The 9,746-nt window shown below is 45.3% G+C and overlaps 1 long non-coding RNA gene across 1 annotated transcript; it reads right to left on the bottom strand.

Moving 5' to 3' along the window:
* Window positions 1–7,472: 7,472 nt before the first annotated feature.
* Window positions 7,473–7,998, bottom strand: LOC138857010 (uncharacterized). Its single transcript, XR_011395997.1, has 2 exons — window positions 7,613–7,998; window positions 7,473–7,533 (listed from the first exon to the last, which is right to left on the bottom strand). It is a non-coding gene; the product is annotated as an uncharacterized lncRNA (long non-coding RNA).
* Between the last annotated feature and the right edge of the window lie 1,748 nt (window positions 7,999–9,746).

Genomic DNA, 9,746 nt, shown 5'->3' with positions numbered 1-9,746 from the left:
CCGATTATTCTTCCATTTTTCTAAAATAATGAGTCGACTGTCAAAAATATGAATTTTCTATTGCGTGCCTCTTCGTCACACTAGGTCTACTATTGTGCTTGAGAGCTATCTTGGCTGTGGTACGATGAGAAATCTTCTACTTGAACGGGGGCCTTTTGAGTTCATTTTGTGTAATCATATGAACTAGCTTAGTTTCACGCCAGCCATCATTATTAAGAGTGAAAAATCTAAAATAGAAAAGCCCGGTTAACCCATTAAATTCAATGTTTGTGTTAGTTATTTTCATCTTTTATAGTAAAGTTACAAAAATGTTAATACATTGAAGAATAAATCTCGCACAGAAATATGCTCGCAAAACTTACTTGGAAAATCTTAGAAAATTACTATACGATTCGCATGGTTTATAGCGCCAATTCTATGTAATAATGTAAATAAGTTTGTACAATCGTAAAAGTCCCCTAGATAAGTATTGTGAGCCGGTATAGATTAGAAGAAAACTTGAAAATGCTTTCCAACTGGCAATCTTCTATAAGCATTTCCGTGAAACCATATATGCAATACTTTTATCTACTCATATACGCCACATACACATACTCGTATTTTATCTCCTTGCTCTGTTTCACCTGAACCGCTCACGAAGATAGGTGTGAAATTGCATTAGGAACACAGTCTTTGTGGCAACAGCGGAAGCTGGAAAAACTCTTCTCTTCAAGCTTGATAAGTTACCACTTGCACTTTCTTACCGCAAGCAGGTGTCTTCGACTAAAGCAATCGGTGCTGCTCACCGCAGTTGTCGAACAATAAAAAGTAATTCCTTGCTGTCACTTTATTGCAACAAAATGTGACAATCTCGATTGTGGTTAATACAATTTTCACTCACATTATTTTGTTTCGCTCTTTCTTTGCTTTCAACGCAGCTGTTGCGTTTAATTTTGAGGTTGCTGCTGAGGTTGTTCGCTGTGATTGTTGTTAATTTGTCGTTTGACTTAATTGAGCGTGAAATGAAACATAAAATATATGTACATTTATGTATACTGTATGTACATGATACATTAAATAGCTGAACCGGTTGGTGGGTTATTAGTACAGTAAATGAGTAAGGAAAAGAAGGGTTTGGGCGCATCTGGATATTAGATGTACCATACTTATATATAAATTCAGCCAAACTCTCTTCAACCAAATATCTACATTAGCATAATTAACAAAGATTTGTATATTCTTGTTTTCAGTGTTGAAGGAAGTTTTTTTCTCCAAACAGTACTGTCTTAATTTTAGCTCTCGCATATATACTTATAAATGTGTAAAGAGAAACCGAATATCGGAGTTCGTCATATTTCGCTTACTACTGGGTAGTGCCAGGCCCAGCTGTTCAGCTGTATCATCTTTAAAATTAAATTTTACTCTTTTGTTTGGTAGTCATAACTCGGGTATCTTATAAGTCATAACTTTTAAACTGATAAGTGGGAGGCGTCACATCGATTATTTAAATCACACTTTCTTTCTTTTCTGTGGCTATATTTTCCAAGTTATAATCTTTATCATAATTGGTGTCTGAGTTAGAGAACTTTATATTGGCAATGGCCCGATTGCTTTCCATATTTCCATCTGCATAAAATATAGATATCAAGTTTCAGTCGGATAACCGAATTTTCAATCTTGTTATAGCTTGAACTGCCAAATGGACATGAGGTATTCTCTGTACTTTTCTAGTCTCTTTTATTATCAAGAGAGCGTTTGTGAGTTAAAAATATATTTTGGCTCTTACCCATGAATATATCGTCTCCCAGCGTCGGTAGTTCGTTACTGTTTGACAAACACAATATATTTTCAGAATTAGTATATTCAACAAAACTCTGCTTACTTAATACGTACCTCTACCCTACATCAGAGGAATATTTCATTTCATGTAATAAGAAATCGAATCGATTGAACAACACTATTCTTAATTAGGGCTTAAAATATAATACTACCATAACTTGATAGTTCAACTATACCTACTTTTTGATTAAATGCATACAAGTATATACAAGTACTTGTATATATACTTTGAACAGGGTATATTAAGTTTGGCACGACGTTTGTAACACCCAAAATTAAACACTTATACAGTTTATATACAAATGATCAGTGTGTTGAACTGAGTTGATTTAACCAAGTTCGCCTGTCTGTCCGTCGGTCTGTATATATGCGAAGTAGTCCCTCAATTTTTAAGATATCGATTTGATATTTTGCACAAGGTCTCATCTCACCAAGAAGCCGCTTATTTGTCGGAACGGCCGATAACATATAGCTGTTATACAAACTGAACGATCGGAATTAAGTGCTTGTATGAAAAGCTTTTCATTTGACGCGATATCTTCACGAAATCCGTCCGTGGTATTGTACAGGGAAACGGTGCAATCTCCGAGCTGGCCTACAAAGTGATATATTTTATTGTTGTGAAAGGTAAAGGTTATAGCTTCGATGCAACCGAAGTTAACGTTGTTGCATGTTTATTTTCACTTTATTCTAAGATTAACATAATGTTTTTACTCATTAGAGCGATATAGCCGAGATTTATTATTTTCCAATGGCTGGATATCAATTTAATGTACTAAACTATCGTTTAACACTAAATATTAATTAATTGTATTGTCTATACCACTATACGCACCAATATATGTGTATATTATATAATGAAGTAATTGAAAGTACCAATTATCTAGAACTCATTAGTATACAGGGCTTACGAGAATAGCTAAGCTACCGGCACATCATAGACTCAAGCTAATACAAATGTACAAATGTGTGTGTGCAAGAGCTCACATTATGATTTTAGTTTGTAATCAGCTCTGTAACTAAAATTGAATATTTGTTATAGTTGCTGTTGTTTTACAACTATTGTTATGGTTTGTTGTTGTTCTTTAAGTGTTTATTATGTTGTAGTTAGTGTTGCTGGTATTTGTGTTACGACTATTTTGTGTATTTCCGGGGCTTTAAACCAAAGGAAGACGAGATAAAACGCACAACAAGCTATGCATATGTATTCATATATTTATATATTATATTTACTGTACGCATGTACTATATATTAACTTCTACATACACACATACGTATGTATATTCAAAAGCGATATTCAGCAGGAACTGCATTACAAACTAACAACAAAAATTTCTCTTGAAATCTCATAAGGGAAGTCTTGAATTGAATGCATTGTAATAATAATGTTTTGTTAGTTACAACAACAATAGCGCTAATATATATGCATATACACACATATATGTATACAAGCACATAGACAAATATGTGAGATGGTAGTGGCAAAGATGCCGTTTACACAGCGACCAACTATTCTTATATCTCACATATATATGCATATATAATACTTACACATATAAAGCAATAATGGCAGGATGTGAGAATATTAAAGCATCCCTAACATATCCTTGCTATTGTTTTGTCGTACATTTACGCTCTGCATTTATTTATGCCTCTGGAAATCTTAATAGTTGTATTCTAATTCACACATACATACATACACACACACACGTGAATATAAGTGTATACATTTTCAAAGGATTACTCGCATGTAAGCACAACTTTAATCAATACACATAGATACTTACACACACTTCTTTATGCATGTATTATTATCTAATGGCCGACAAATACACAAGGCAAACATACTTGTATAATTACAAATATTTCTTCGTTCTTAAGTATAGCATATATAATATGTGTGTGAGTGTATTTGTCTCTCGAGCTTACATTATAGTGTTGTTGTCGCCTATGTTGGTTTCCTGCTGAATGACCACAAGTGTAATTCTAAGCATTATTAGTGCAACAGGAGGAACACCAGACGTTGTGGATATAAAACAAAAGAAATACTTGTAGTAAACATTGGAAGGCCATAATAAACAAAATACGGGAAATGTATAAATAGCAACGGATTGTCCTCAACGGTGTAAAAGAAACTTGGAAATTTTTGGGTTTGTCCAAATTGAAATTCAGATTTTCTTCGAAATCGGTGGCCTTAGTTAATTGAAAAAAGAGCCATCAAACTCACGTTACTTTTATCAAAGTTTTATTTACCTATAACACTATACAATACTCGGCTAGGATGCTGATTGATTGATTAATTTTGAGGTATGCACCGCGACCTACGGTCTATTGTGCCCTCCCCGAAGTCATATCGTGTCATCTAGGCCCAGCATATTGATAAATTCCAAAATTCTGCTGGGTGCTAGTGAGGCGATACAATCCCTGTGTGGAAACATGGATCCCAGGGCCTTGATTCTGCGTCTGCAGACTGCTGTGCAGTTCATCAGCAGATGTTCGGGGGTTTCCGGCTCTATGTCGCAGAACCGGCAGTTTGCAGAAGAGGCTATGCCCATGTTAAAGAGATGCTTCTTGAGCCTGCAGTGGCCGGTGTAGAACGCTACCAGTAGCCGGAATTTGTTTCTTGGGAGATTAATTATGGCATTGAACCGCTTGAGGTCGTAACCCCCCATTAGCAGTCTGGCATGGTGCATGCCCTGGAGTTGTTGCCAGTGTATCTCCCTGTCTGATCTTTCCTCCCTGCGGAGGAACTCTTTGATGGTATGTGGACCAACCGCTAAGTATGGTTCCGGCCCTACCATTCTTGTAGAGGCTGCAGAGCGAGCTAACTCGTCGGCTAGTTCGTTCCCAGCTATACCCCTATGGCCGGGCACCCAAATAAGGTGCACTCGGTTGTGCTCAGATAGGCTGTTCAGCTGTTCTATGCACTCCATCACTAGGAGAGATCTGACCTCATAGGCATTGATCGCTCTTAGTGCCGACTGACTATCGCTGAGTATAGCGATACTTTTATTGCGATAGTTGCGCTGGAGATTTATTCCTACACACCGACTTATAGCATAGACCTCGGCTTGGAATATGCTAGGGAAACTTCCCATGGGAATGGAGAGTTTGGTGCTTGGCCCAGCGACCCCTGCACCAATCCCCTCCTCCGTTTTCGACCCGTCGGTGTACCACTTGATGGTGGAACCCTTTAGCAGCAGGTCTAGTGCAGAGTCCTTCCACTCAGATTTGCTGCCAAGGGTTACTTGGAACTTCCTGCTGAAGTTTACTACTTTGGTAATGCTATCCCTTGGGAGAAGGGCTAGTGGTATTTCCTCACTTAGCTCTTTCATCTGCTGGGATGAGATTACCTTCCCTTTGCCAGCTCCCTCTGCTGTCATTTGGAGCAGAGTTCGTTTGGCTGTCTGTTTGATTACCAGGTGTAGCGGTGAAAGTTCTAGCATGACCTCTAGTGCTGCGGTCGGACACGTTCGCATTGCTCCCGACGCGCAGATGCAGGCAAGTCTTTGCAGCTTCGACAGTTTAAGTCCTACCGAAGTCTGCGATGCTTTCGAACCCCACGATACCGCTCCATACGTGATAATCGGTCTCACAATCATGGTGTACATCCACCTGATAGTCCTTGGGCAGCACCCCCAGGATTTTCCAGCAAGTCGGTTGCACACCATGAGTGCTTTTGTAGCTTTGGTTAGGGTCTGGTCCACGTGCTGATTCCATCGCAGTGTGGAATCCAGCGTGAGTCCCAGATACTTGACCGTGCTGGACATCTCAACCACTCTGCCGTCCAGGGATATATTCCTGAGGCCCGGCAGTGACCTCCGTCTGGTGAATGGAATGATTGTAGTTTTAGCGGGGTTGATATTTAAGCCAACCCCCCTACACCACCCCTTTGCCAGTCCCAATCCCCTCTGAACGATATCGCAGAGTGTGTCTTCAAATTTTCCCCTAGCTAAGATAACAATGTCATCCGCATATCCCTGACAGCGGATTCCATTGCTAGTCAGCCGCTCAAGGAGGTCGTCTACAACTAGGCTCCAAAGTAGGGGGGATAGCACTCCGCCCTGTGGGCAACCTCTTGTTGTACCCAGACGAATTTTAGTTTCGCCTACTGCGGCTTCCGCCACCCTAGTGCGCAGTACGGCTTCAATCCATCTGCGCACTGGTGCTGCCACACTCCTTTTTTCCAGTGCTCTTGACATGCTCTCGTGAGACGTGTTGTCGAAAGCACCTTCTATGTCGAGGAAGGCGCATAGCGTCACCTCGCCCCCATCTAACGAATTCTGGATCTATGAGGTTAGCTGGTACAGAGCAGTGTTAGTTGATCTACCTGCTCTGTAAGCATGTTGCTTCTCATGAAGCGGTGAAGCTTTCAGCACCTTCGATCGTAATTCGTGGTCTATGATCTTTTCCATACTTTTGAGTAGGAAGGAAGTAAGACTTATTAGCCTGAACGATTTCGCCAATGAGTAGTCTTTCCTCCCTACTTTGGGTATGAAGATCACCTTTGCGGTGCGCCATGGTTCTGGGATATATGCCAGCGCTAGGCTATCCCTCATCAGCCGAACAAGGTGGGGCAGTAGCACCTGCTCCCCCTGTTGCAGAAAAGCTGGAAGGATTCCATCCGCACCCGGTGACTTGTATTTTTCAAAAGAGGCCAGAGCCCACTTGATGGAGTCTGCAGTGAAGAGCTGTTTTGCGACTGTCCAGTCCAAGCGTGACGGCCTTCGTTCGACCATAGGTCGAATCTGGTCTTCATGAATCGTCTCCGGGAAATGCGCTAGTAGAAGGGCCGTAGCTCTTTCTTCTGCGCTGGACGTATAGGTCCCATCAGATCGTTTGATCGCTAGTACTGTATCCGTCTTGCCTCTAGCCAGAGCCTTATGCAGTCTAGCTGCCTCTGGGGTAGAGGAGACGCTCTCACAGAACTTTCTAAAGCTCTTCTGTTTCGCCGTCCTAATCTCCTTATTGTAGGTAGTTAGGCTGCATCTGTATTCCTCCCAGTTTCCGGTGCGCTTAGCCTTATTGAATAGCTTGCGCACCGTTTTTCTCAGTACTGAGAGTTTACTTGACCACCAGGAGCAGTTACTGCTCTTGGCGACTGTCTTTAGGGGGCAGCTGCTGTGATAGGCTTCTGTGATGGATTGGTTTAGGGCAGACAGTCTGCTCTCCAATCCAGAAGCCGTTGCGCTTATATCCAGCTGCTCCCTACTGCTAACATTTGTTTTAAGCGAGTCCCTAAAAGCGGCCCAGTCCGTGTTCCTAGGGTTAGAGTTGCCCGACACCCATCCCCAGCACGAATCTTATGATACGGTGATCCGACATGGAGGGTTCCGATGATACCCTCCATTGTGAGATCAGCCCCATCTCAGACTCGCTGCTGAGAGTGATGTCAAGCACCTCCCTTCTGGCACTAGTTACAAAGGTGGGTTCGCACCCCACGTTTGCTATACTTAAATTATTACTAACTATAAACTCGATAAGAGACTCACCCCGTGTGTTGCAGTCCGTGTTGCCCCATTCTATATGGTGGGCATTCGCATCGCAGCCCATGATGAGGGGCAGTTTATTCCGCCTGCAGTGCTCTACCAGGTTGCCGATTGCCTCTGGGGGTGCTATCGGAGTCTCCCCCGGAAAATAGGCCGCTGCCACGACGAAGTCCGCTCCTTCGTCGTTCGTGGCTTGTACAGCGACCAGGTCCTGTGTTAGGAACTCTGAAAGACAGAAATAATCAATATCGTTCCTAAGTACTACGCAGGTTCTGGGTCTCTCACTTGAGAGGTCCCAAATTACCTTGTTTGACTTCATTTTGAGGCCCCTGACCTCTCCTTTTCTGACCCATGGCTCCTGGATCAGTAGTATGCCCAGACCATCGATCGTAAACCTGCTCGCGATAACCGCCGAGGCTGACGCCGCGTGGTGCAGGTTTACCTGGGCAACTTCTATTCGCGGACCCACTACAGGATCGGCTCCATGAGGAACTGGTCCTCATTCTCACCGTCCTCCGCGATGTCTCCCGCCAGGTTCGTGAGCCCCTTCAGAAGCTCCTGAGTGGAGGGTAGCGCCCCCCCTTGCTCGCCCGTCTTCTCGGAGGGGACCTTCACCAATGTCTCGGCAGTTGCCGCCTGCTTTGACGTGCTTGCGCAGGGATGAGTCGCAACCTCATCCACCTGCATTTTTTCCCCTGCGTCGCACATGGTGGTCGGTTTAGGCCTAAATGGCCTCAGGACCACCGAGCTGAACCTGTAGTTCAGACGGAAGCTCACCTTCCTGACGAATTTGTACGATTCGTCATCTATGGAGAGGTTGAGCCTCCACCCTGAATCTTCTTCAGTGCTGCTGGTCACCCGCCATGCCGATGTATTGAGGCCATCGTTCTGGTTGCGGATGAGCCCTAGAGCAAATTCGTAAGGCTTGCCTGCGCATCTGGGGAGGAATACCGTCATGCTATGCATGGGCGGAATTTCGTCCCCCTTTTTCGCGCAGAGGATGGGTCCATTCCAGCCTGCCAGCTTGGGAGCGATCTCCCGCAGCCAACAAGCCGACCTTTCATCCTTGCAGTCTACCTGCAATATGCCTCCCTTGAAGTAGACCCCATGGAAGGAGGCTTTGTATCCAGACCCCCTGAATCTTGGAGCACGGTGAGCTCCTCCGGCCCCAGCGTCTCCGCCGGGTAGTTCAGCGGCAGCACCGCCATACGAATGCCTTTGAGGGCATCCGCATACCTGCGCTGTCCCTCCGCTACCCGGGGGGATTAGGGGCGGAGCGGTTGCCACCAGTCGCATGAGCCACGTTGCCCCTCTGCCGCTTGGTGTTGGGCGGCTCCTGTGGCGTCAGCTGTCTTTTCCGCTTCGCCGCTTGGGTGGTCGAGGGAGCTGCCCTTTCGCAACCTCGGCCTGCGAGCTGAGTTGCGTTTACTGGGCAGTGGCCTCGATTGTTGCCATTGCGTTTCCTAGTGGCCGCAGTATTTCCACCCTTTTGTTTTCCGGAAGCCGGGGAAGTGCTGTCACCTCTCACCCTGTTCCGCGCTAGGTCTTCTGCTACCTCCGGAGTTCTTCCCTCCTGGAGGTGCCTCAGGTACCACTTCAGGCTGGCACCGCTCATACCTTTTCTCCTGGGATCGTCCCCCCCTCCCGGACATCCCGTTGGTGGCAGGGGGGGTAGTCTGCCTCCCCTCTTCCTTTTCCGTTTAAGAGCCCCACCGGAGGTCGCCCGTTGCGACTCCTCTACATCCGAGCAGTTGCTCCTGCTCGAGAGAGTCTCCGTGGGGTTCTCTCTTGATTTTTCCGCAGCGGCCGCAGTTGAAATCGCCTGCTGAACGCCGCTGCACGAGGGCATGTCATCGTCGTCGTCCCTGGCATGCTCCTCGAACAGCGCTCGCTCCTCTGGCGAAAGGGCGTCCAGGAAGCTGAACTTTCGTTTAGCCCCTGATTCGCCCTTACCTGCACCGCTGCCCTTGTCGTTGCCGTTTTCCATAGTCGTTAGCTGTTGTTGTTGCCGAGATCCGTTTGTTTTTGTTGTTGTTTCGTTTTTGTTTTTGTTGTTCATCTTGTTCGTACGACCCTTGGCTCGACGAGGCGAGCCGTCGGGTCAGCTTTCTGTATGGGGAACAAAGAGTCCGCCGCGCCAGAGCCCCTTGACGCGGTAAGGCCACCGTTACTTCCCAATGCGGCCCGGTGTTGGGAAGGCTCCGTTAGAATACAGCCGAATTTACCTCCTGGCTGCAAATCATCCAATGGGCACGGGAGTCGCATAACACCCTGGATTAGGAGGTGGCAGCTCTTGGTTGTCGCACGCATACGGCCTCTGACAACCAGTGTGAGGGTGCAAGCACCGCTCGCACCAGTTGGGAGATGCCGAGGATGCCTTGCGACTTAAGCCCCTGCACCACGGCAAGGTGCCTGCCATTCGCAGAGGAAAGGATACT

Source organism: Bactrocera oleae, chromosome 4 (genome assembly GCF_042242935.1).
Source record: "Bactrocera oleae isolate idBacOlea1 chromosome 4, idBacOlea1, whole genome shotgun sequence".
NCBI lineage: Eukaryota > Metazoa > Arthropoda > Insecta > Diptera > Tephritidae > Bactrocera > Bactrocera oleae.
Note: the sequence above shows the minus strand (reverse complement) of the source record. Positions and strands in the feature narration are given on the sequence as shown.